This window comes from Columba livia, chromosome 4, assembly GCF_036013475.1.
Source record: "Columba livia isolate bColLiv1 breed racing homer chromosome 4, bColLiv1.pat.W.v2, whole genome shotgun sequence".
NCBI lineage: Eukaryota > Metazoa > Chordata > Aves > Columbiformes > Columbidae > Columba > Columba livia.
In genome coordinates this window covers 38,342,635-38,368,881 of record NC_088605.1, presented here as the reverse complement: position 1 = coordinate 38,368,881, position 26,247 = coordinate 38,342,635, and the positions used below count along the sequence as shown (strand labels likewise).

At 35.7% G+C, this 26,247-nt stretch overlaps 1 long non-coding RNA gene across 14 annotated transcripts in view; it reads left to right on the top strand.

Annotated features, from left to right (window-relative positions):
* Positions 1–26,247, top strand: part of LOC110355310 (uncharacterized) — a 64,515-nt gene extending 38,268 nt beyond the window's left edge. For all 14 annotated transcript variants that reach the window (XR_010472246.1, XR_010472245.1, XR_010472251.1 and 11 more), the window contains one exon: positions 1–26,247. This exon is cut by the window's left edge. This is a non-coding gene — a long non-coding RNA (uncharacterized LOC110355310).

Genomic DNA, 26,247 nt, shown 5'->3' with positions numbered 1-26,247 from the left:
GAAGAATCTTGCCTCTACTAAGCTTTTACTTCAGCATAGGGCTGTAACTCTGGATGTAAAAATAAAACAAAGCAAAACGAACAGTTTAAACCAATCCTTCTCAAATTACCATTTTCTAAAGTAATAAAGCAGAAATTATCTTCACTGAAAACCGAACCGAACTAAACAGATTCTAGGAATATCACAAGTATATGTTTCATTTGGAAAAATCAGGAAAATCACTAGAACCCTGGCTTAGAATTTTAAAATAATGTAAACCTACAGGTTGCTTGCCAGGGAAAAATAAATATTTTATTTGAAAAACCCTAGAGTATTCAGTCTAATTAGCAAACTTTGCCAAGAATGATCCTTGAAAAAGGATCAATATCTATCCCCACACATAGTCCACTTCCCAGGGGTCATTACGAGTTATTTGTATCCTAATAGTTCGAGAAACTTCCTTCTTTTGTAACCCTAAAGTGATAAAGATCGCCAGACTATTCTCAATGCAATCATTAGCTGACTTCTTTGTTTTCAAATGAGTCCTAATTTAGACCTCAGGTAAACAGATGAGCCATCTCATACGTCTTGTTTTCCTCCCAAAATCAATGTGTTCATTACTCAATGTGGCTAGTGTGTGACAACTAAGATTACCAGTAAGAGGTAAAGTCCAAATGAAGATAAGTAAATTCATAATTTCAACACGAATTTGGAGATCTAGCTGGACCCTTACTGCAGCACAATCTGCTATGGCAAATTACTAAAGTGTGAAAACTCCAAATCGCCTGTCTTCATTAAGGATTTATTAGGCATTTGTTACCACAGGTGAAGACACATCCTCTTTGAAAATGGCTTTCATGTTTGGAAAAGGTTTCACTAGCTGCAGGCAGGCAAGTAAGCAGGCAGACCGGCACACGGAGCTTACAGTCATTTGGACTATTTGCCCGCCTCGAATTAAGCAGCTGCTAAATGCTTTGTAGCTTACAGGCTACATTTTGGAATTTGAGTCCCTTCTCTTTTCCACATGAGTTTGGTAGAGCCTGCTGTAGAACCTTTATGAAGAAGGTGTTATGCAAACCTATGAAGTTTTTGCTTAGGGAGCTGCACAAAGTAAGGTTTTGTTTAATTTAGATAGGTAATGTTTCTCTTTTTAGCAAGAGGCTGCTTATTTTTGTTTGTGTTAGTGATTTTATTTTCTTTGTGTGTTTGCTTGACAGTATGTTTATGTTGTGGTAGATTGTTTGTGGAATCTGAAGAAGAAATAATAATGATGCTACAGGTTAGATAAACAACATAGCTAAGTTTGCTAAGAAAACTTATAGGAACCAGTATCAAAACAAAACCTGTGGGGTTTTTATTTGTTTTCAAGAAAGTTAGCTGAAAACAAGTTTAGAAAATGGCAGGGTTCCGAATGCTGTAGCTAGAACATGTCATAATTAATCTTAGAATTTTTTTCTGATATATCACAGATAATGATTCATTTTGCGATAATTGTTTAATATAATGCATGAGTTCTCTCTCCTTCTGTTACGGAAGACTGAAAACAGCAGTGTAGGGAAACATTGCCTCACTATGCCAGTTATGAGTGTGAGAAGGCAGGGGATACAGGAATGCACCGAGGATGTAGAAAGGTCTTCTTTTGCAGTTAGCACAGACAATCTTGACAGAAATTGTCAATCCAGTTGCCCCTTTTCTGTGTCAATCATGTAGTGGTAACTTGCCCATAGCACCATGTATGTTTCTGGTCTCCTAATAATACACAGTGAAATTCTTCTTGCTAAATATTTGCTGTCTTCTACAGGCTTATAAGAATAATAAAACTTTCAAGTAGCTAATATATATGGTACTGTTTATGTACATGTATGTACACACACATATATAAACTTACATAGTTTTATGTAAACAATACAATTCAAAACATTTAGGAGATATTTAGCCATTTGTTTTTTCACCTTGACTTATGAGTATCAATAATGCAACAAAATAATACATAACATAAATTGATAAAAATAATAGCTCAGGAATGAATCTATTAAATGAAATTGACAGCAACTATTAATTAATATTAATTATAAAATAATATCTTATAGTCTTAGGATTATATAAACTGATTTCTTTTATTTCCTCGTCTTTTCTTGCAGACTGTGTCATTTGAATCATTCATTCTGTAGCAGCATAGCAGCTGGTCAGTCTGTTATCAGTTATCTAATTATGCTTAATATTTCATTTTAATTATCACTATAATCTTTAGCATGACAAGCTGTATTTCCCAAATAGAGAGATCCTTCCTGGTTTTGATGTAGGTGTTTTGAAGAGTCTAACATCTTCAGATCAATAATTGTAGTGAAAACAGGGCACAGTTTACATTGTATCTTCAAGGTTAAATTCTACATATGCTTAAATTCATTCCGTTTACTTCACTACTAGAACATCTTGGAGCAATATTTTTACTCCTTATCACACTGGAAGGACAGAGGGGGCTCTTAACTCTGAGCCAAGAAGAATGACAACAAATGTAGAATACATGGAGTGCTTCAGGACATTATTATTATTTCTTTTTAATCAAAAACCAGTGGTCACAAATAGACATCTATACAAAACTGGCAATAGAGAGATTTTTGATAGCCATGGAGGTATTATACAAACTGAAAAGGATGTTTATATGTGTATTCAATTTATGAAAGTTCTTCACTTGAGCAGAAAGAGAAGTGTTCTAAGACAGGACTATGAAGTCAAGGTCATTTAATTCTGTTGATATTAAGACTTCTTGGACTAAGACAAGCTGCTTGACCTCCTCTGACTTGTTGTGTAGGCTACAACAAATTGTTAGTAAGATCTCTATCTTATCTCAGGTTCTTTGTCAGTAAAATCTGGGTAACAACAACAGCCACTGTGCTTCACGTTAGCTCTTGGAAGATGCTTGTACAGGAAGGTGGGGTGCACAGAATCCAACTCGGTGCTCGCACTGGTGTTCCAGTTAGACAAACAAGTGAGGTGATTGCTCAAAATATACTCTGGCTTTACACAGAACAGAATCAAGCCATAAAATGTGGTCAGTAATGTTTTTGTCATTGTGCATTTCATTTAGCAACTGCCAATTCTTTTGTTTGCATCGAAATAGCAGTTAATAACAGTGTGGAATAAATCATGCTTTAAATATGTTTTCTTATCTAAGTGATCTACCTACTGGGCATAGTGAAAAGCAAATGAGAAACTTACAAGTGAAAGCTCCAACAGTAATTGTCAAAGAGACAGAGTTATGCTGTGGTAACTGTACACATGGTGGCACAGGCCTTTTGCAGGAAAGTGATGAGTAAATCCAGGGTTAGAGTTATGTAAATTGATCTGATACTGTATCCTGCCCAAATATTTTTATTGTGCCTCACACCCAGTTTAAGCAGTATTGTTTGACTACAGAATGTAATATATATCTACCTAAATATAAAGTCAAGCAAGTTTTTTTTGTGTGTGTTTTTTTTTCTTTGTTTGTTTGTTTGCTTGGTTGGTGTTTAGTTGTTTGTTTGTGGTTTTTTTTAATTATGAAAGAGTCGGGGAAAAAAGGCAACAAAGAAAAATAATCTCACAAAAAGGTGAAGTGTTCAGTAGGGATGTTCTTTGAAAGAAAATTAAACTGCATAAAACATAAAGGAGGTAACTTTTAAAATTGTTTATGTGTCCTCATTTAGAACCAGAACATTTTGTTACTAATCTTACTTTGGATGCTGTATTTTTTATCAAACTGATTTGGTGTAGATCACTTCTTGTAGAAAAATAAGGATATTTACCTTTCGTTTTGCATTTTCCTTTCTGTTTAAAACAAAGCTTTAAGTTAATTAGATTGAATTTCTCTTGGATTTTATTGAAATTACAATACTATATGTTATTTCATTAATTGAAAATGAAAGGGTTTATTTAAAATATTGAGTTTTTCTACGATTTTTGGTTACATTTTTTTCTTTTGGTAAAAAGTCATCCAAACCCATTGTTTTCTTTGGTCAAATTGTCCAATAAATAGGGCTTTTCTATGTAGGCTATGTTTCACAGAATCACAGAATGACAGGGATTGGAAGGGACCTCGAAAGATCAGCTAGTCCAAATCCCTCGCTGGAGCAGGAACACCTAGATAATGTTACACAGGGAGGCATCTAGGCAGGTTTTGAATGTCTCCAGAGAAGGAGACATTCATATAGACATTCCAGGTTGTAAAATGCAGCGTAATTATGTGCTAAGGGTCATATATCATGTCAGGGGTAAAGGCGAAGTTATAAATTAAAGTTCTGTACAGAGAGACTTCGAAAGTCTAGATCATGTGTTACCTAGTAATATCATTTAGTTTTTGTAATGGCTAAATATTAATATCAACTGATGAGACTGAATCACCATGGAATTTCTGGAAAGAGAGAGAACTGAATTAAATATGAACTTGCATGTAGGGCGAAGCCTCATCCTTGTTGTTTGCCCAGCAGTTTATAGACTTGAATGAGTATGGGGCCTGATGCAGCTGTGAGTCAGCTTGTTTGTTTGCTAGTTCTGTATATTTCTCAGTTTGTTTTTTAGTTAGAGATATAGAAGAAATTCCTGCTTTTAATGATACATTTGGAATTTCGGAACAGACTTATGATGCTTGTCTGGCTGGTTTGTGGTTCTATAAATGAACTGAAGAAAAAATGTGTATGACATTGAAATATTCATTATGCTTTAGAGCCAACGTCTAAGACATGATGTGACTTCCACAGCTTTTTCAGTAGCAGTAACACTGCTGGATCAAAGCCAGGGCAGTGGAGGAAGCCGTGTATGGTTTGGAAGTTTTACAGCTGATAAGATTAGAAACTGGAGTTTGTCCAGTAAATTCAGACAACAGTGACCCTAGTGTCACAGTGAATGGACATTTTTCTCTTGGGTTATGTTCTTATATGCTCTTTCTCAATATACAGAGATAAGCCATATGTATTTGAGAAGTTAACACTGGATTAAGGAACCAACCACAAAGAAAGTATGAGCTGCTATGAGTAGCAAGTGCTTTTTCATTGTAATATTTTACTTAGTTCTGCCTTACAAAACAAGAGCTATCCTCATGGCCAGGCAATTTTTTAGGAATGCAAAGTCACAGTAGTTAAAAAAAGACTTTGTGTACTATATTTGGAAATGAAAAATGGCTGTCTTTTTTTAAATGGTGAAAAGCTCAAATACACTATCAATTTTGAATTTCAACACATGGTACCGCACTGATATTATTTTTATTTAGATAGAATGTTACTAGTGATGGGCACTGTAGATAATAGCAGTGATACGTGGCGGTATGAGGTTTCCATATGCTTGCTACCAGAGCATGTCAGCAGGATCTCTGAAGAATTCATATTTTAATTATTAGCACCATCTCAAGAAGGTGCTATTTGTCTTTGAAGCAGTTGTGCCCAGGCAATGTAGAATTATTACAGGTACACAGAATTATGACAATTGTGCGAAGCGTCTGATTGTAATTTAAGGCAGTTTGGTATTCTTACTCTTACATGTGACAAGTGACCTGAGATACTTTAAAGAATGTATGTTATTGTAATTTAGATTTTCTGTGTGTATGAACGCTGAGCAACAAAATAAAACAAACCCCCATGTTGTACCAAAATAATCCATACCTAAAATATTCCTGGTCTCATAGTCAGTCATAACTACTGAATTCCAATCAAAAGCATTTTTCACATAATACATAGTTAAACTATGAAAATCCATTCTACAGGTACTGTAGATACCAAGTTTTTTATCTCCTCCAAGGGAAACCTGAACAAGTTCACAGGATAAATCTCCATTGGGGATTTCTAAATATGCAGTAATCACCTACAGCTTGTGGATAATTGCAAATGATTGCTTATCAGGAATATTCACAGAAAGTATGTTATATGCTTTTTCTGATACACTTTTTCGAAGCATGTACCATTGGCTCTTGTCACAGGCAGACTATTGGACTACATGGAGCTTTGACCTAAGGTAGCATGGCTGAGTTATGTTTAAATACTTCTTCTCAGCCTTTAGAAATTTCTAGATGTTTGTAAATTATTATTATCTGAAGCAAACCCAAATATCATTTCAGCTCCATTCCAGAGCAATTTTTGTGAAACCGTCAAGTAGAAGAGGAGTAGATCAGATTTCACATAATTTTCTATGAGTTTTTGTCACTGTGTGTTAATGTGCGAGTTCTACCTTGCGGATAGATTCTTCCTACTATCTGGATTGTTACACAAATGAAATTTTTGCTGAAGATTGACTCCCTATGTAAAAAATAATTATTATGTAAAGTACAGTAGTGCATAACAGTTCTCTTATGCTTGTTGTTAGAAATATATTTATTATTATTATTTTGAAAAATAATTTTTAGAATCTCAGTAGGCTTCACTCTAGCCAGAAAGGTGAAGTGCAAAAAGATGTTGTCAAAAGCTTCAGCCTCTAAGTCTAACTTAGAAAAAGGTTTATTTTCTTCTTTAGAGGCAGACTATGTATCTATATTATGTAGTCTTCTTTCCATGAATATTTATGTTTTTTTGGTAGAGGATTTGTAGTTAATTATGACATGTTATCATGTTCATATGAAACTACTGAATTCATGTAAAGCAGAATTTGAAGGGTAATGAGATTATTCTTTATAGTTATCGTTGAGACTGTAAAACCTGAAGTAATCTTGTTTCATGTAGTCCCCAAGCAAAGATGTCTTTAGTACGAACAGGATCTCATACATGTCAGTCTTGTAAAACATGAAAATCCTATTAAGCTTTCATATTCTTGAACAGCTAAACTGATTACTTTCTTTGTCTAATAGCATCAAATATATATCTATAATAGTAATGATAAGTGGGGAATGGCAAGAGCATAGCATAATAAATCTTGGAGCTAATGATGTTTTGAACCAAGGAGCATATATTTTATTTTTGGAACCTGGCAGACACAATTAGTTACACAGATCAGTAATTCATCAATTTCATGTGTGTTTTAACAAGAACTAAGAGTGATTTGAAACACAGTCACTATCATCACATAACAGTTCAGGGAGGACTTATCTCCTTTTTTTTTTTTTTTTTTCCAGGGGAAACAAAATTATCAGCAAGCATTTTAATATCCTGTTTTCCAAAGCAATAGCTTGATACATTTCTGAGTCAACTGGAAACATTCTTGCCAAGTTTACTGAGTAAAAATTTAACATGTAACAATGAACTTATTATATTACTGGTTTTCTTACTGTCCACAAAAATATGTACACAACTGAGGGCAAAGAGAATACTAAATTTAAGAGATCACTTTAGGCTTGAGAGGTGTTTGTTTTAACTGAGCAGAAGACCACAAGAAACAAATCTATTTTGCTGAAACTTTTGTACACTATTTTCCTCCTCTGTCACATGAATTTTCAGGGCAAAAGAGTTCTTCATCCTCTTCTCCTAAACAATGTGAAATGACCCATTTATCACAGGTGGGAAGGCTCTTCAGTGGCACAAAAACCTGTCTTTTATGCGACTTTGACATAACAGGATCAAGCAAGAGGCAGTAGTCCATCAGCCCTCTGATACAAAGCTGACAAGTCATTTGAATGTGCAGATGAAGCTGGAGAGGTAATGATAAAACAGAAGAAAAAGGTTCAGGAGAAGTGATCTGTCATGCTAGTACGAATCAGAGTTATTGCTCTCAAGCACACCACCACTGTGTCCCACCCTGCTGAAGACATGAAGTTAAAATCTTGTACATTTACTTTGTGGAGTATGTTGTCTCTTAAAAAGACACTCTTCAAGGAATCTAGCAAATACCACTTCTACAGTCAGCAGGGAAGGCAGCTCATTCGGACATTTCCAGGGTAAAAGTTAAAAACAAAACACAAAAAGGAAAACAACAAGTAAGTGAAGTCGTTCTTAATTTTTTAAGGAAAAATTCTGAATTACCCAAAGGGAATAATCCAAGTTTCAAAAAGTCCACTTCCACAGGGAATTTCAGATCTAAGTTTGGTCTCCAGTTTTTCTCCCCTTTCACAATAATCCCCTTTTTGTCACTGTACATTCTGAAGAGCAATTGCCATGGTTTTGAGAAAGCAAGGTTTAAATCTCTGTGCCATGCCAGGGGAAAAAAAAAAGCTTTCTATGATTGCACAAGTACTTGCATTCAGCCATTTTGAGAAAAGTGAATTGTATGATATTTTTGTGTGTGTGTGTGTGTGTGTGATAAAACATTCCAAAATATCTCCTGCCATGCAGATGTGAAAACGGGGTGGTATTAATGAGATAAATTCACATTTGAGTAGTGCAGTTTAAGGAAGTGGTAGCAAGTTCAGAATCCAGCTAAAGATACCAGAGGAGCAAAGGTCACAGGCTTTGATTACACTCACAAGGAAGCTGGTATCTATAACTTGTTTTTTGGACTTTGTGTTTACAGTAGTGTGAGATAAAGCTTTCTGGAGTTACATGAAGATACAAAGGCTTACCCTGGACTATGTGTGAAAGATGAACCAAAAGAAGAAGCTATTCTGACTGTAGGCATCATACATTTTACACAGAAATTTGTATCCAGATTTTTCTATATATTTTCTGAGATAAAAACCACATAAACTTGTAATTTAGAGTAGATCCAATGAAGGAAGGGAAAGATAATATTTATCACTTGCAATTGGATGACAAGAATTTCAGCACAGCTGTTATAAACTCTGCAAAAGCTGAGGTATATCTGGGATTTCCATTATTTTCAGCCAGTGTAAGAAACATGTGTCTCTTAACACATAAGTCATGTGTTCTGACTCCATCCAGTCTGACTCAGAGCACAACAATATTTCCTCAGTGTACCTCCAGCACTTGCACTTTTCATGTAATTCCCTTCACAATAGGAAACTTCTCAACAAAAATAACTAAGGAGTTGGTACCTAGAGAGTTCAGGGGAAATGGAAATGTATAGTACTCATAAAGATTTGGTTGCAATTTCTTTGCTGAGGCACAAAAACATAGCTTAATCTATAGACCTATGGGTCTGATATCTAGTCGTTTTAGCATTCCAGGAAAAGAGAGCATTTCATTCTTTGGCAAGGAATTATCACAAGTGCAAGCAACATAACAGTACTAAAAAGAACTAAAGAAGAAAATTAGTGAAATTTCTTTTGAATGAAGTTCTGCAGAGCTGTAGATGCATAGTCTGTTGTGGGAGGATTTGTTCTATCTGTTAAATAGGAAAAAAAATGCAAATAAACCAATACAAACTTACCTGATTGCACTGAAAAACAGTTTTATTCAAATGCATGGTAAGCAGCTGTTGAGTCATCAGGAAGAGAAGGGAAGGAAATAAATTAGAATAATGAGCATGATGCCAGTCACAATAAGGTAAATGACTCCTGTCACTAATGAGAATTAAAAGTGTTCAGCAGCCATTAAATTATTTCTATTTTGACATTTTGTTAGTGATGTGTGAATTTTACTTTAGCCATCCTATTAAAAAATGTTAAGTCAATAATCAGAGATACTTTCCATTTCTTTTTCTGTCTATTCCTTGAAAGTTTGAATAAGCTGAATGAACACATCACTAATAATCACAAAGCTGAGAACAACTTTGATGTAGGAAAATGCTGAGAGCATCTAGTTTCATTTAGAGATTTGTAATAGTTCATGTTGGTCAACAATGACTGTGGAACGAAAATTTTGCTGTGTTCCTGTATGTAGATAGACATAACTAGATAAATGGCTATTTCAGTGTAACTAAACAATGTATTGTGGTTGATTGGCTAATTGTCACTAAGATTCCTACCAGCTTGACATTTGTAAGCCCCACTCAATTTACCAATTAATCTCATGAGAATTTCCTGCCAGTACAAGACAAATCTAATCCCAAGCAATCAAACAAAACAGTTTGTGTACACTCTTCCTCCTTCCCCTCCTTATCCAGAATAGAAATTCACCAATGCCACAGGTATTTTGGCTATAAATGGTCTTGAAGTATGAAATGGGTAATTCAGTTCTTTGTTTATTTACATATAATACACTCACAAATACACACAATTTCTTAGCTATCCAGAAGAAATTTGGTTCTAAAGATTACTAGTTTACTAGAAATATGCTAGATATAAATAAGTGATTTTTTGGTATAATATTGGACAAACCATCTCTCCTTTCTGCTTCTCAACATTTTAGAAGAGTGATTGCCTAAAGAAGATTTGAGAAAAGGGTGTTATTTATCTTGGGAAATTGCATTTTTTATCCGTTTTGAAGGTTGTGAATGCAGTTTCAGATGATACTAATTAGATGTAGCCTTGTTTCCTGTGATCCTAATTTTGAGAGGCTGAACTTGACCCTTCCCTGTTTTGATCGGTAAAACAGAAATAGTGAGCTTGGTGAGCTGAATTAGATTTCTGAGGGGCAGCCACAGAGCTGGTATGAGGGAGTAGAGGACAGAGCTGGGTATCTGGGCCTGAGGGAGGCGGTGGAAGGAATGACATCACTTCTTCCCCTGTCAGTGGGTTACTGGACTGACTTCATTTTTATCACATGGTCTTGAGTCTCTGCTGTGCACAGAGTAGTAAGAAAGATTGCACTAATTTCAGGAATTCCATCAACACTGTGACTGAACCTACAATAGTAAAAATATTCTCTTCTTGGCTTTCTTCTGACTAATTCTAGGTCCACGACAGAGCAGGAATTGAACAGACTTTCCAAAGCTGGTGCCCTAGTGAGTCACTCATAAGTTATACACTTTTTTTCAGAGTATGCTTAGGTGCATCAAACCCTAACTTATTCCTAGAAAAAAGTATTTGTTCTTGGTTTGCTGTTGTGTACATCTAAACTGAAAATATTTTATAATATCTTAGAGTCAATAAAAATACTGATTAAGGGCTATACATCCAAAGTACATATTTTGCTTTGCAGTGACAAGAGCTAACGACATTTAATTCCTAACCAGGGTTTCCTATATCTTTATGTACTGTTCACGTGTACTACGCACTGTCATGGGTACAATGCATTATACAATAACGTGTAGTTTCTGTGTACTGGAAATTTTATCTACATAGACATGTATATGTGTGTGTACACATCCATATTCACACAGTAATGGAAACAATGGACTAGAAGGAAGTTACTTAGTCATTGAGAGAAATCCCACTCTACTGTAGGCAATCATGTTATGTTCCATAAAAGGAGTTCTCCTTTTGAAGGCGTTTACCCCTATTGCTTTCACTGGAAGTCTATCTGAAATCTTGGATACTCTCTAGATTAGAACACTTTCTTCTGTGAGAAGAAAGCTAAAAACACTAATGACTCATTTTATTCTCTAATTTTTTTTTCCTCTCCCCCGCATTCTTTCTTAGCTTAAAGAGTTCTTTTTTGTTCTTGGTATTTATCCCTCATCAGGATTATAAGGATATGCTCAGTTTCCAGAGATCTGTCATATATCCTTGCGGTTTCTATCATCAGACTAAAAAAATAAAGCTCTTCGAGCCTTCTCATGTGAAAGACAAATTTCATATTTTTGTAATTCAAGTAGTCCTCCTCTGGATCTGTTTTAGGTTTTTGAACATGTTGAATGGGACCTATTCCTAATAAAAGTGCATCTGCTGGTGTTTCCTAGGATTCCTTTTTCTTGCCTGCAACACATGGCATTTTACTACTATCCTTTTTTCATCTTTAAGTCCTTGGGCATTTCTAGCTGACCACCTTCCAGTTTACAGAATAATTTTAAGACTTTCTGTGTTATATTATTGAATGAATATAATTTCTTCCCTTCTCCAGTATACCAGATCATTGAGAAGTTTATGGAAACTGTTTTACATATTTCCAAACAGCTGTGTTTAGAAGATGTGAGACAGAACTTCCAGCCGCACACTAACGGAGAGTTACAGATGTTCCTGTGATAGACCATATGTATTGGTAATGCTCATCTGGCATTATGCCTTGTGCTTCTAAAGTAGTCAAAGCATTGACTGGGCAGTAGCTGTTAAATGTTAACTTAATCAACTGCATCTACCTCTTAAAAACAGTTTTTGCTATGAGGAATATATACGCCTATGATTTGATAATGGCTCTGGCATGACAGGAGCCCAGAAACACCCAGGGAATTTCCACATTCAGTGTAAAGTGTTTTATGGAAGCTTCACCCTTATATGGAAATACATTCAGTTATGCCTTTTTCTCTTTCACTCTCCCCTTTTATTTATGGCTTTAAAGACAAAAATAAAAAACTCAAACCAAAACAAAACACAGCAACAACAACAAAAGCCCCAAAAAACCCACAAAAAACCCACACAAAGCAAATGGTTGCATTGCTGTAAATCTACAATTAATTTCTAAGTAGTTTTTTAGTTTCCTGTCCTCAGAGAGATTTCCTTAGAGAAAGATCCTCACTGTTTTTTAGCTGAAGAATTTCTACCAGACTTGTCTTTGGTTACAACCAGCCCACCAACCCGTCTTCTTGATCACCTTGTATTTTTGCAGTCATTTACACAATTGCAAGTACATAAAAGAGGAAAATAAATATAACAGTAACCTCTTGGATGACATATTAGTAAATACAATAATGCCAAACCCCTTGGGGAACAAAAAAAAAGGGGGGAATGGTTTCTACTATGCTTTATAACGCATTCTGTCCGTATTCCTTTTTCAACAGAACATGTCTCTTTCCGCACTGCAGTTATAGCATTACTGAAATAGTATCCTGTCACATAATTTATTATCTCTAGTAAACCATGACAGCCACTAAGCATGGGCCAAAGTACAAAACAAAAACCTTACTAGAAAAATAAATTCGGGTGAAGAGAACAAATTACTTTTCTTGAAATCTTGACATTCTCAAGGTATTATTCATTGCTAATTATTGTACTTCCTTGAGGGCACATAACCTGGTATTCCCACTCTCACTTAACGATCAGAGATGCAGCTGATATGGAAGAGGAAAATGAAAGGAGAACTGACCACCAATTAGTAGTCAATATCTTTTCTTTAGAAAGTGCTTAACAGAAGAAATATTCCAAAGTAAACGTGAGTCAGGTAATGTAAAACTGGCCGTCAAATTATGCCAAAGAGCTTGCTTTTGATAGAGGAAATACCTACTGCTCACCCTTTCAATTTTAAAATTAGCGTCTGCTTGAGTACACATTTTACACAGCTAATAATTATATGAGATAAAAGACAGTGAGAATCAGGTCTATTATCTTCTTTGTCTCATTAGTGATTTAAGAGGAATCCTTGCCATTGGGTTAATAATGTTTTTCAGATGTTTGAAATTACATCAAAGGAAGCATTTGGATTTGCTGACATTTCAGGATTTTGGAAGACTATCTAAGTCTTTTTTACCCCATGTGCTCTCTGAAACAACTGGCAATCCCATTTAATAATTTTTGACATGCTGAAAAGTTTGACAATTCAGAGAAAATGTCCTTTAAATATAAGCACTGATTCTGACCATATTGTCTTTAGCAACAAGAAGGAGGGAAAAGGGGTGTAAGTACACTCTTTGCAGTATTGGAAACCCAGCTGTAGGGATATTAAATTACTGTGCTGTATTATACCACATTTTAGATTGCTGCAATTACACAAAAACCTCAAAATATTTAACTACGTCTTTAAGAACAGTGAAAAATAACTTTAAACACAGCTGTCCATAGCAGTACTACACATTTCCTGAATCCACGTGCTGCAAAGGCTTTTCTTCTCAGCAGATCCAGCTGTCTTTCCATAAAGGACACTGCCTTTTGGGGATAGTATCAGTATAAATTTTGGGAATATGGTAAAAAAACACTAGAAGGTGATTATATTTTCTTCCCTTACTAGCTAATGGCTGAAACTCATGTAGAGGAAATGTAAAGGGTCTGCAATAGGGAAGTCTAAAATGTCTTTGGAATAAACCAGTGCTATACAGATGAGAATATGATATTTAAAAAAGTCGTGCTTGGCTTATTCTCCATCCTCCCCAGGTGAAAATTCAGGGGGATAGGAACCACTTTGATTAATCAAAGGGAGGTGGATGCTGAGCAACACAGGCTGCAAGACTGGTTTATATTCTGTTCAACATCCCCAAAGCATGAAAGCTATAGCAAAAATCCATAATATCTTTATTGCTAATTTGCAGTCAGTCGTGCCACTTCAGTTAGTTAGGCTTGTTTACAGTGGGTTGTCCTGGAAACTGTATCTAGATACTCACATGAAAGTGGGCTAGAACTTCTCAGTTGCTTGTTGGAAACGGGTGTTTCCTGTTCTTTCCCTGTGAGAAGTGATGGTGCCAGTGTTACGTTTATTCAATGATGGCGAGCTTTCTAGCAGTCTGGAAAGCTAAACTTTTGCTTTGCTTTGTTTTGTTTTTTTAATAATAGATATGACTCTCTCAATCATTACTAGTCACAAATAATACCTTTATGTTATCATTTTTATAGATTGTCACTGAAATCTTGTGTTGTGGCAGTAAATTGTCTCCTCTTGTTATGTACTTGCAAGGTAGCTCTTAACCTCCCAAATGAATGCTGACGAAGTAGCCTCTGTGAGAGAGCAAATTTCACTGAATTTTTCAAGTGTGGCCTCAGAAATGCATAACATAACCTTAAGAAGACTCATTCTGAGGAGAAATCCCTGATACAATGATAGCTTAACTTTTACGAGCGAACTGCCTACAAAAGAAGTTATCTTAAGTTATGAATGGGTGAAAAACATTAAATTGAGAATTGTCACTGTATATCAATTTGATGTCAAAAGCTTTCAAAATATTTATGCTAACAGAGGAAAATCTAATGTGTAAATATAATGTAATATGATGTATAAATAACTTGTTTTCGTTTGATGTTTCAAAGGCATTCTTCAGAAACTGTTTTTAATTCCTTATTAGTTGTAACACTAATAAACAGAGATTAAAAGCTTTAAGTTTGGCTCTTGAGCCAGTGAAAAGTTGAAGGACATGTTCAGGAAAAGCTGAATATGCTTTGAGCAGCCCAATGTTACTCTCAGTTTTTGTATAATGTCAGCTGCAAAGGTATTGCTTCTACCAGTCCATTAGCTTGCTTTTACCTTGACTTGTAATTCCTGAGAAATTGCATAATTGATTTGACAGTAACAGAACATAGAAACTCCACAATCATTTCACAGAAATCGTTATTTTCCTTAATAACTTTTTAATTGATCTGCTTATTCAGTATTTCTCATATAATCCTCAAAAGCTATTGTTCACAAAAAGTAAACCAAGATAGTTAATTTAAAACAAACCTGTAACCCCTATGAAATTCTTGAACAATCTAATTATTTTCATTATTTTCATATTTAATAGAGTAATTGTTTATTTTTTTAATTGGACTCTGGCTCTGCATTTTGGTAACCCTCTCTTATGCTCTATGTCACACTTAAAATCAAGTTTTTAGCTTAGTCCCTTGCTTTAAGGCTAGGACCTACATGTATCAGTGCTTTGATCAGCAATTGCAGATTTTTTTTTTTTTTCTAAAATAGTGTTATCATGCAGCTGAAATACTTAGGAGAATTACACCTAAAATGTTATTCCAACCTATGTCACAAAAAATTTCCATTCATCAAAAGAAAGTCGTCTTCTCTAGGCACCAGTTATATCCTAGAAGTATTTTAACAGCTCTCTATCAGTGACAGAATCCTGCATCCTCCTAATTTGTGCCTGTGAGTGTACATGCTTGAAAAGGGAAGGATAGAAAAATCTGTTTTTCATTTTTCTGAAAGCAAGAAATAGCATCAAATAAATATTTACTTGAAATCGTCATGCTTTCTTCCTTAAAAGCACTGTTATTACAGCATATGAATAATATGTGGCTTGGCTGTGACAGGGATACTTTATTATTATTATTGAGTGATGGGGACAGCTGCTCTACTAACATAGACAGTCTTAAAACATTTTGAAAGGTCTTGTGAAGCTGGGGAAGGAATTTTAAAAGGGGCCTCTTGTTCCTTGGAATAGATTCAAATTACATTGTTTTCATGTCACTTCACACTAGAAGTAAGAAAAATGTTTTGCTCAAGTAATCAAAACAAGAGGCCAACTAGTATTTGTGCACCGAGGACAATCTGTGGATTAGTATGGCTCGTGTGCTGAACACAAATGGAGAGAGGCACCCTGCTGTGAGAAGGAAAACATAAACAGAACTCTCTATCCAAAACATGTGATGTGATCCCCCCATTCTGCACAGCAATAGTAAGAATAGTTAGAATACTCTGTTCAGTTCTGGCTTTTGCTCTCCAAGATAGGCAGAGGACTGGCTGAGAAGTACATAGAGGAGAACAGCAACAGTGATTTGAAGTCTGGAAACTATCATCTGTGAGGAAGGAATAAGTGAATTGGATTTTTTTTGTCTTAAAGAAGACTCGGGGAATACAGTGTGGAGAAGGAATGTGGTAAATCAACAATTAGCAAAGGAGATGAGACCAATGTGTTTTCCTTGTTTATTGTAAATGGAATAAAAAAGAACAACCTTAAATTGCAAAAAGGACTAGTTATATTAGATATTCAGAAAAACTTCCATGAGTAAGAATAGTGAAGTCCTGGAATAAAGCCTTGGTGGTCTATGTAGTTGAAATAATTTATTTAAAAACAAGTTGAACAAGTATCTGTCCAAATATACATAATTGAGCCTTCTTAGAGAAGTTCCCATTACCCCGTGATTCTATGTTTACTTACAATACAATTTTTAAGTACAGTGAATAAATAGGTGAATTCACATCATATAAATGGTATTAGACCACTGAACATTCAGTTAAGGACTATTTTAAACATAGAATCTAAAACCAATAAGAAGTTGAATTTTAATTTAGACTTCTACTTGATTTAATTAAAAATATTTTACTTATTTTGTTTCCAATAAAGCTGTTAATTTGATATGAAACTGAATTTTAATTTGATGTAAGAATAAACAACCATCAAGGTGAATTTTGTTCAAATTTTGTTTTGCACAGCTATAGGAAAATTATTCAGACAGATCTGTTTCTTACGGAATAGTAACTCTCCACATGTTCTTTAGTTCACCAGGCAGCTAAGCCAGCTAATGCCTCTTTTGTGTGTCTGTATGAAGAGCAGGATGAGCTTTATAAAATTTTATTGTGAGACAGTGGTCAAAGGATTTGGGTTATCACAGTCTTGTTGTATGTTACAGCAGTGGTCTTTACCTGGGCAGTCTAGCCTGGCTCATTGTAGCCCTCCTATTTATTGTTTATCCCACTGTATTCCTGCTTCATCCTGCTGGTTCTTTTTTCAAGATGTCAGACAGTGTTTTGCAATGGTCGGTCCTCTCCACTAGTTGTGGGAAGACCCTCCATGAGTTTATAAGGTTATTCCCTCTTGCCAGCGAAGTGTGCAGGAGACTTAGGTTTCTGGGAAGGAACATTTGACAGAGAGAGGAAGAAAAGCAGTACCCCATGGGATGGAAAGAAAGAAAGGAGGAGGCCTCATTTCTTTCTTGCACTGAGGGTTACTCAGACTGTAAAAGTTCTGCAAGAGATAGGTCCTAGCCTGACTGAGAAGGTCAAGGAACGAATGGTTACCGTGAGAAAGATGCTTACCTTCAGCCTCCCAAATTAACTCTGTCCTTTTGTCCTTTGAAATAAGATTGTAACTATTGATATTGTGATCCTTTCAGTGAATCCTGTGAAGACCGAGTCTGTACCTACCATCACTAGTATGCAGCTAATATGCAAGAGTTGTAACTCCTTGGAGGGAAAGTAAATGACAGGGGCAAGGCTTGAAGACATTTAATATCTCTGTTTAGTATGTATGCTATGGATGCGGCCCTAACTCTAACAAGCAGCAATAAAGTTATTTTTTGAGATTGGAATGGGCTCAAGTTATCCTCTCTTATGCTTTTACAATTCCAATTATTTCACAGGAGACATCCTGGAGAAACAGAAAATATTATTTGTTTTTTCTGTAAAACATGCCAAATATTCTTAGAACCATTGTCATGGATGCTACATGAAGAGATTCATTTCATAGCTTTTTGATAAATCTGTAAATAATACTAAGCTTTGCCTCTTAGACTGTTCTTCTCCACAAGTGAGATGTGAATTTCATTCCTTGATTTCAGAAGGGAGTTATTATAATTACATGTTCTTGTTGAATTAAACACTTTGGTTTGGTTCAGTTCTGCGGCCTTCAGAACTGTGTAGATGAAGCCATGGAGTCTGACTGGTTGGGTTCGGTTTCAAATTAACTGCTCATTAATAATTAGATTCTATGGATTTATTTGTATGGACAAAAGAACCGGAAATGCATCTACACGTTGTTCTTCTACCCATTTTTTCTTCTGATTCAATTGATCTCCCATGAAAAGGACAGCAAGAGTTTGCCTTATTTCCATATACATCTATGGAGTGGTGTAGTACTCTAGTTAAATGGTAGGAGTTCTCATACATATCAAGTAGAAACAGACTATGGAAGAGCTGATCAAGAAGGAAATCTCCAAGCTACAGTGCAGTAAACCCGAAGAGTAGTTCTTCAGCAGGTAAAATCTAGGTAAAATCAGCACAGAAATTCCAGGGAGACAGTTCATGTGTTTGGACTTAAAGCAACACTGAAGATTGCTCTCTTCTCTGGTATGTCTCTTTGGAGAAGATATCCGGATTCTGAAGTACACTTCCTTCCACAAAAGATTTAATAAAGATTTATTTAAATGAATATTAATCTACAGGGATCCATGAAAAGGCAAGAGCTGTTGTCCTCTGCTGGATTTAACGCTGATAGAGAAAATTTCAATACAGAATTTCAAGCGGAAATGGAACAAAAGTCGTGAACCATTGCAAAAAGTTACAGACCCTCTCTAAAAAAGGATAAATGAAAATAAATTAAGTGAACTATTTCTAGATCTCAAATCTGTTGTCTAAAGCTAGAGGATTTTAAGTGTTTCCTTATTCTGACTTCTATGCTATTTAATGTTTGGATATGAAGAGCACAAACAAAAATACATCATCTGTTTCCACAGGCCTGTATCCTGAGAACTTTTTAAAAAGAGATTGGAGGATAAAAGAAGCTTCAGAGCTGTACAATGAAAGGAATTTTGTGTGTGTGATTATTTTCTAACAATCTCAAATAATAATTTCCTTTTTTTTTTCCTTTTTTTACTATTTAAAATATTATATTGTAATTGAAACTATTTGAATTACATGCGTGAGTTGAAAAATTATTTAAAAACCTCTCCCAGCTGCTGCTGAGGTCAGTAGAAATATTTCCACTTCAGGTAGTGCAAAGACTGGATTGCAGCAGAATTAAGAAAGGCAAGATGGCAAGCATATTTTACAGATGTTCAAGTTTGGTTCAGATGTTCAAGTTCAGTTTAGATTCTGCTGCACTTTATTTTTATGAACAGAATATTTTTTAAATAGCTGATTAACTTGCAGGCACACAACAACTGAACACTGGAAAAGACTCATAATTTGCTTAACTCCCTGAGTTCAGAACATGTGTTTAAGGTCTGAAGCAGACTGAAATTTTTCAGAAGGATTACATCAAAGGTGGTGATCCAGTTTCCTTTGGAAAAGTAATAATTAAAGTTTCAGCTGCAATGAGATATATAACCACTGCCTTTTATAAGCAGGTAGGCCAGCCTGATCCGATCTCTGTAGATATTTTTTCATTGACTTCAGACCCACAGAATAGGGCTATTGGGAACTACCCAAGCAGGCTTGACAGCAAAGTCTTGTTCAAACCAGACTTACAGAAACTCCAGCCACTAAAACTGTATCAAGGATATTAAGTGCAGAAAATTGCAACATCAGAATGAATTCACTAATCTTAAACTTTTGATGAGACAATTTTGAATACTGATTATATCTTTTTCATGGGAGACTTATATAGGTTAAGATGGATAGGGATGCATAGTTTGTAAAATTTGTAAGTTTTTAATATCCTCCATAGTTTTCTCACTCAGAGGTGACATTAGGTGTTTTTTTTCCCCAGGATGGCAGTTCAGAGTGATCAGGTAACCATATTAGATACTGTGATACTGGCATGGTTCAAACACGTCACTGATACTGATAGGTAAGAATAAGACAAATAAAAGCCGTGTTCTTTTGTTAAAGATGTTCATCTCTAAAACTTGTGATAGGCTTCACACAGTAGTTAAATGTTAGCCTTTCATCCTCTGGTGGGTTAAATAGTGGGCAAAAGGTCAGTCTACTTTGTCATGCTACTTTTCTGTACTTTTTAACAGAGGCCAGAAGCAAGCCTGAAAACATCTTCACCCAGCATTGCTTGCTTTAAAACAAACAAACAAACAAATAAAAATATGTTGTGGGTTTGTTTTTTTTTTTTAAGTAAAATGGCAAACCATGGATTTTTGGACACACTTTACATATACTTCTGTAAAAATGTTATGTGGGTGGACATTTCTATTGAAAATGTATCCTTCTGCATTTTAGACCACTCACAGGCACCCGAAGTACCACATAAATGCTCTGTTGGGAATATAAACAAACCATTTTTGTCACTTCAGTAAGGCTGATGTCTCACAGTACACAGCCCACAGTTTGTCTTTACTGATGCTAAAAGCTCTGCTTGCTCTGGGACATCTGTGTAGGCATGTGCAAGACACCAACAGAGCTAAGAAAGTTGCAAATAAAGTTTTAGAGGACAACTTCTCAGAATCATTTTCCACTGGATGAATAGCTATGTTATCACTTGCTTTCACGAGAATTAGATCATGCTGTGCTAAGAGAGCCTTGCCTAAAAATCAATGACAGAATAACTTCTTATCCTGTTTTGTTCAAGATGAGTATGTAAACATAACCTGTGAATTTTTACACTCAATTTTTGTGACCACAAATAGATCTGCTCTATCTGGAGCTGCAAAATTATGATGAATATGCAATTTGTGTCTAATGTATGTAGAGCCTGGCAGGGTTAAAGAAGCACACAGCAAGTCAGACTTGTGTGCTTGCTAGGGCTTAAATTTGACTCTGAATTAGAAAACCTTTAGACATGGAACAAATAAGGGGAAACACACTTTCTGCCACGTTGGAAAAAATATTTTTGCTTTGGACAGTTTTGCACATTACAAAAGAAGCACACATGATATGTTGCTCTGGTTGCTACAAGTCAAATATTATGCTTTAATTTTAAAAATGTTATGTAACCTTGTAAAGTTCACGGATCAGTAACCACTATCTGTCTGTTCCTTGGAACTACTCTGTAGCCATCTCTTAAATAATAGAGAATGTGATATGGTTGGATGAGAGCTAGTACAGGTTCAGTAGAGAATGTGAGCTTGGACAGGAAAAAGACAGTATATAGGATTTTCTATATGTTTACAGAGATTATCCATAAGTCCCTTTGGGCATCCCAAAGGAACTCTATCTCTCAGGTAAAACCAGAGAAGGAATAAATGCATTTTGTAAATTCTGCTAGGACTTAGACATACGTTTGAGACTTGAAAATGTGTAGTGAAGAATGTGCTTATAGAAGATTTTAGGCAACTTGAACGTGCTAATACTGAAAACCGAGCTTGAACTTTTTCCAGGATTAGGTAGTAAAGGAACGAAAGAGATGAGGAAGGGATGTAAGTGCCTGTATTTTCTTCTTAGTCTTATCCTTAGTGATTGCCTGGAGTCTCAGGAAAGAAGATAGTTTTTCATGTTAAGCTGGGTTCATAATTTCCTCACAGAGGGAACCAGAGTGAAAGCACAAGCCATGAGTATTGTAGGTAAAAATGAAGTAATAGAAGTTTGAAAGACAATGTAACTGTTCCACAAGTGGGGCAGCTGTGTGAAATGTTGATACTAATTGGAGGAGAGAAATAATTAGAAGGGGAGCAGGGATGACAAACCTGTAGAATACATTTAGCTCTATGTCAGACAGTGGTATTGGAATATATTGTCTCTCAAATGAAAGCAGCATTCATTAAGGAATAAAAGAATCAATGCAATCATGAAATCAACTCAGGTCAATATTCAAGGAGCTCTCCGAAGGGGACCTTCTGATACCATCAAGACTTCACCTAAACACTGAACTACTGCTACAACCAGTAGCCCAGGTGGGCCTTGAACCAATGTTATCTTGTACTGTGACTTTTGGGCAAAGTGCTCCAAGAATGTCCTAGTCTCCTAGATGGATCAGATTTGCTGTGAGATATAAAGATACTGGGAAGAAAAGACAGATAAAGGGAGAGAGAGGAAAGACTATTACCTTTTCCCTGTTGCTTCACCTAGAAGCTACTTTGGAACTGCTTCAAAACTCTCCATGAAGTTACTTGGTCTCATATATTTGCAATAGCAAAAGTCATGGGGTTTCTTTGGTACTTAGAAACCTTAAGTAAATCTGAAGCTACTGAAAAAGGGATAGGACACTTTTGAAAGTGCTTTTAGATGTATTTTCTCAAAACAGTGTGTTGGTATAAAATGGTTTCTGTATTACCTCTGACCATATTTGTATAAAAGTGAAAGGTTTCCTGCTGAACTGAGATATGCTCTTCTTGTTTTATTTTTACTGAGCTTCTTTTATTGGCAATGTATTTAAATATAAAGCAGTTGGTTGTTATGTTGAAGTAATTCAGATGAGTCATAATTCCAGAGAGCCTGCAAAGCCTGGAGAAAAAAGAGTACAAACACAATACTCATTGATTTTTATGTTGGAAATGCTGTTATGAACCTTAAATATATAATTATCTAGATTATGCCAGACAATTCATTAACTAGTATTAAATTCAAAACTAATAGTCTTCATCGTGGTTCCGTTAACTAGCATCTAAATCATGAAAGAGAACATATGTTGTACTCCCTTGAGAAATTAAGAACAGTAAATGGATGCCAGTGATATACTTAAGTATTTATTCTATACTGTAACTATTCAGAAGTATCCAACTATAATAAAGTCTTTGGTATTATTTCAGTTCAAAGTTCAGGGTGCTCTTACCTCTGTTCCCATATTTGTTCAGTGAATGTGTAAAGGGGTGAAGTCAGTTTGGAAAGTGAGAGGGTAATGGCACAAGCTATCCCATGGCAGACTGAGTTACAGATTTACATTGTTTACATTGCTGAAGGGTATGTGCTCACCTCATCTTTTATATGAGATAAGAAAATATGAAGTTATACATTCCTCAGTGAAATCTGTATATGCTTCCTTCTTTGCATTTATTACCTCATAACAGCATACATGTTGTAAGTGGAATAGCTGTTGTGCATAGCTAATAATGAATGTATTTGTACCTGTAACTGGGCCCTGAACACATCCTTAACATGAGGAGTCTGCTCTAAAGACCTTCCAACTTTAGTGGATTTGGGAGAAGAGTGTAAAGTATTGTTTTCCTCTTTAATTTTTTTAAAAACTCCTTTAAAAATTGTTTAGCCATTAATTTTCTGTTAGGCAAAATCAAATCTCTAGCAGTAAGTATTTGACAACCAACAGATACTTAAAAAAAAATAAAGTACATTACTGGTTTTTATTTTAAAATGCCATTTTTATTTTAAAGTATTCAGGTACACCAACCTTTACATTTTCATATGTGTGTGTATATGTATATATACATATACATATATATGTATATGGAAAGAGAGAGAGAAATTCTTGGGGTTTATTCTTAATAAATTAACATCTCAGCTATTTTTATTTCTAAGACAGCATCACCACAAAACATTTGTATCACTTTCAAAACACAGTGTGATTTGTAGCACGAATAGTGCCGCTTTATAAATTTCATCCTAAATAATGAATGTCAGTGCATGGTGTTTCTACATGAATGCATTTTGCTAAAGCTTATGTCCTTGAACAAAATGCAAACACCCCTGACATCCCTCAATTCGTATGAGAGTGAGCCACCTTGTGGTGTAATTTGTAATTCCTGAGAAATAACTGCAATCGTACAATGAAACAAGAAGTGGATGGGGAGAGAAACCTGTTTCACATAAAATGTGATCAAGTATAACTGAAATTTGTAAGCATTTCCAATATCCTCTTATTTAAATACCTTTATCCAAATTCTAGTACTGTGTGGGCTTATTCTGATCTAATATACCTACATTAGGTTTACTTTTATAATGCAATGGCAAACAAGCTGCAGTATCAGGTACTTTTAAAAACAACTGTTTGAATGTCTTCTGTACCTACTGAACACGCCTGATGAGAATAACCAAACTTCTCCCAAGGAACACACCGGTTTTCAAGGCAGGTCAGGTGTGTTATTTGGCTTGTTAAGAGAGAAATCAAAACATGGCAAAAGTGGATTTCAGGCTGAGCTCATTACCTCAGTAGAGGTTTTAAATACAGATTACTTAAATAGTGACTAACCTTACAAGAAAAGTTTTTCAGTATTGTGAGGGAAGGTGCAAAGTCCTGCACCTGGGGAGTAACAAGCCCATGCACCAGTATATGCTGGGAGACAACCACCTGCAGGTGTGCAGAAAAAGACCTGAGGGTCCTGTGGGCGCCAGGTTGAACATGAGGTAGGAATGTGCCCTTGTGGCAAAAAAAAGACTAATGATATCCTGGGCTGCATGGGCCAGTGACAGGACAAGAGGCAATAGACACAATAAACACAGGATCTTCCATCTGAGTATCAGGAAAGACGTTTTACTCTGAGGGTGCCTGAACGCTGGCACAGGTTGCCCAGAGAAGCTGTGGAGGCTCGACCCTTGGAGATATTAATCCTTGGAGATATTAAAAAAAGCATGGTCCTGGGCAATTGGCTGTTGTTGGCTCTGCCTGATCAAAGCATTTGGACAAGGCACCTCCAGAGGTGCCTTCCAAACTCAACCATTCTGTTATCTTGTGAGCCTGCGATGTAAAAGTTGAAATATCTAATTTTTGTCAATCACAAAATATTATACATAGATGCTTATTAAAGGTTTGGAAGCATGTAATTCAAATTTTGAAAAAGTTTAATTTATTTTAAAAAAGAATTTTCCCGCTTAATTCTACTTTTGTGACTTTGGTGGATTGTCATCCAGGTTTTAAAATTCACATACTTGTGTCTTATTCAGAAAAAAATGTTTTCAGATCCTGCTGGTGTATAGAGGGTAGGGTACTAGAAATAAAATCAATTGCATGGACCACATGGAATTAAATCTTTATTTCATTTTAAATATAGTTAGGTAGCTATATATGCAAACAAGAAAAATAAGGTATTTTATATCTGTTTTTTTTCCAGGATTATGTGTTTAAAGGGCCGCACAGTTTATTCAATACAATCACATATCGATCTCTTTAAGATCTGTTACTTCTTTTTTTTTTTTTATGACATTTGGATCACATTATCTGGCTGTTACTTTCTTGTTTAATTGCTTGTCTTACACCTGCTGCAGTATATTTGCAGTTTTCATGTTTTGGGAACTGTGCATCTCAGCAGGAATGCATTTGTGACTGCAGCACTTTCACAACGTTGTTGGCTGTGAACAGATCTGGACAAGGCCAGAAGTATCAGTTGTGCTTTGGTTTTGGGAAGACAAGGTGGTATCAGCCTGCTGGAGCAACAGCTGTCACGAAACAGCAGGGGTCTGATCACACACTTCTGTGGGCTCTAGGAGGGCATGCTCAGGCATGCTGCTCAAACTCCACTGCTGCTCCTGTTGTATTAATATTTGGCAGTTCTTTTGAGGAATTTCCATTTCCTAAGCTGCAGGCCCTACATTGTTGAACTGAATTATTAGCAGCAGATAATGGAAACACTTCAATTGCGAGTATGGCAAAGTTCTTGTATTTGTATCCCACGTCTTTGAAAAGCATGTGGAGAAGAGTGAACTGACGTTACTTTTTGTCATATGGGGGCAGGGACCACAAAGCATCAGTGCTGAGGCTGCTAAAGATTTGTAGCCTAAATGGCATCACGCTGACATACGGCTGCTACTGAGATGACCATTCTTTATGCTCTTTATAAGCATATTAATACTGCTGTAATCAGATTAACAGAACTCAGACTGTTCTTAAAGGATGTCTTATTTGCTAACTCCAGTTTTCTTAAGATATTTTTTCTATCAAGGAATACTTAGGAGGGTCCACAGATTCTATAAAGTTTACATAAAGCTATTTTGCCGCAAGTGAAATTCTTTGCCTTTTTTGATAATAATATAATGTTCCCTGCATTTTCAGAATGCGCTTTTTTCAGAACTGGAGCCCGTTCTCTGCCTGTCCTCTGAAGACCTCTTTCTACCCACTCACTCTAAAGGCAGCCTTGGGACACCAAACTCCTAATTAAGTACTTGCAATCCTCCATCATGCTCCCTGGAAACACCTTTTTGCATGTGTCATTCATTCAGTTAAAATATTTTGAAGCTTAATCTGAATAGTAAAACAATTGAAGGCTCTCTATTCCTTCTCTCTCAAGTTTTCACTTCTGAAATATGTGAGAGTGATGCA